The following is a 2,259-nucleotide window of genomic DNA, read 5'->3' on the forward strand; positions in this document are numbered from 1 at the left end:
AAATCTTATGGCTGCAATGATCAGAATGTATAAAAATTCAAAACTAGATCTAACATTCAGTTAATTAGTATTTCCTTAATAGTGTTACATGAAAAGCTTGAATGAATGAAACATGAAAATGCTTCTAATAATTTTTACAATCTTGTCTTGACATTTCTCTGAAAAWATTTTTGAATATAAAATCTGATTCAGTGATTGGTCCTTCTCTGGGGTTTTCTAAATACTTAACCCAGGATCAACAAAATAAATTAGCTCTGAGACTCTTCAGATTTAGTCCTAGACTTTACTTAAAGTCAGACTCTGATGTTTGTTAACGGAATTTTAAGTCCAGCTTTGGTACATTTTTTTACACTTATGCTTTCTTCATTCTTCACATCAATTACAGTATTTCTGAGAAGTTTGATAAATATGGGCCCAGGTCTTTGTTCTAAATATGGACAGACAAGTTGAACATTTAAAACATTTCCCCTGAATCCCACTTTAAAATGGTCAGGTCATCTTTTTATTTAATAGAACCCTAACAGTTGCCTGGTTTCATCCAATGCCTCGTGTGGCCTGTCCTCGAGGAAAAGCCACACAGGGTGTTTTTTTATTAAACTCTGAGCAGAGGTGTCAAGTAACTAAGTACAAATACTTTGTTACTTTAATTAAGCAGAAATTTTGATTATTTATATTTTAGTGGAGTAAATATTTTTCAGCCTACTTTTTACTTCTGATTTTTACATTTTAATTCAATTATCTGTACTTTCTACTCCTTACTATTAAAAAAAGCAAAACGTATTTCGTTTCTATTTAATTTTGACATGTTTTATTCCATCTTTTCATTGTTCAGAAAAAGTAGGAATTCATCCAGATGAAGTGAATTTGATTGTAGTTGGATGAGAAGTGTAAATATAAACCATTCTGGCATCCTATTGGATTGAACTCACTCCATCACACCTGTACGACACTAATTGCATCATATTCCTGCAAGATATACTGTAGCAGATGGAGCCTAGAACAGGAATTCTCAAACTGGGGTCCCAGGACCTCCAGGGGTCCACGAGAGGTATCTTGGAGGTCAAAAAAATTCACTTACCTGGTAATTGTTAATTTTTTTATTTTAAAAAATGCATGGAGAACAATGGCTTGAATGGCTTGAACTTATAGCACCTTTTCAAGTCCACATGGACCCCAAGGCGCTTTACGCTTCAGACATTCACCCGTGCATACACTGATGGCAGTGAGCTTCAGCCACAGCTGCCCTGGGGCACACTGACAGAGGCGAGGCTGCCATGCACCTGCACCACCGGACCCTCTGACCACCATCAGTAGGCAAGGCGGGTGAAGTGTCTTGCCCAAGGACACAACGACTGAAACAGCTGGACGGGGGAAGGAACCAGTGACCTTCCGATTTCAGGATGACTCCCCTAACCACTCCGCCACAGCCGCTCCATCAGCTGCTCACAATGAACTAATTAAAAAAACATAATGAACTTAATAAAAATATATATTCCCGTGGCATTTAGGGGTTGAAATGACAATAAACTATCTTTTAAAACAGCACGGGGTTTATGAGGGGGTCCCTGAAATTTTTTTGCCCTTTTAAGTGGGTCCCCAGACCCAAATGGCTGGAGAAKCCCTGGTCTAGGATGAAGATGATCGTGGCTGAAACAAAGAGTCAGGCGTTCCGTTGGGCAGTAGTGAGAATGGACTTCTCACAAAATGTTAAGGCAAAATTGCAATTGAGCAAAATATTTATAACGCGAGTAAATATTTGACTTCTGCAGTGTGATATTCCTGCGTAAAAACTTACTTAAAGTTACTTTCTTTTTATGTAAAGTATATCAAAATTTACTGGCAGATTTATCTGCATTTCCTTTTGCACAGTGGGCCTTGACCCATAATGAATCATGGGATTGGGTTAGTGAAGGACTGATGTTTGTGCTATAAGCCTTTTTTTATATCCAGCAAACAACTTTTCAGATGACGACCCCAGTATAGGGTCTATTGCAAAACTGGTGCTAGTGCAGTGTAGAAGTGTCACTTCTACACTCCTACCAAATTTCATGCTGCTAGGTGCAGCCGTTTCTGTGCTACGGTTAAACAAAAATCTCTAAAAATAGAATTAAATTCTAAAAATAGTGCAAAAACAGTATGACCCCCCGCTTCGCAAAGTGGGGGTCATAATTCTCAACCATCCAGTGATCTGTTTATGAAGAGGTAAACTGTGTAACAGACACCCGCGTAATTTACACAGGGGTTAGGGGGGTTATAACC

This window comes from Austrofundulus limnaeus, unplaced genomic scaffold, assembly GCF_001266775.1.
Source record: "Austrofundulus limnaeus strain Quisiro unplaced genomic scaffold, Austrofundulus_limnaeus-1.0 Scaffold302, whole genome shotgun sequence".
Taxonomy (NCBI): Eukaryota; Metazoa; Chordata; class Actinopteri; order Cyprinodontiformes; family Rivulidae; genus Austrofundulus; species Austrofundulus limnaeus.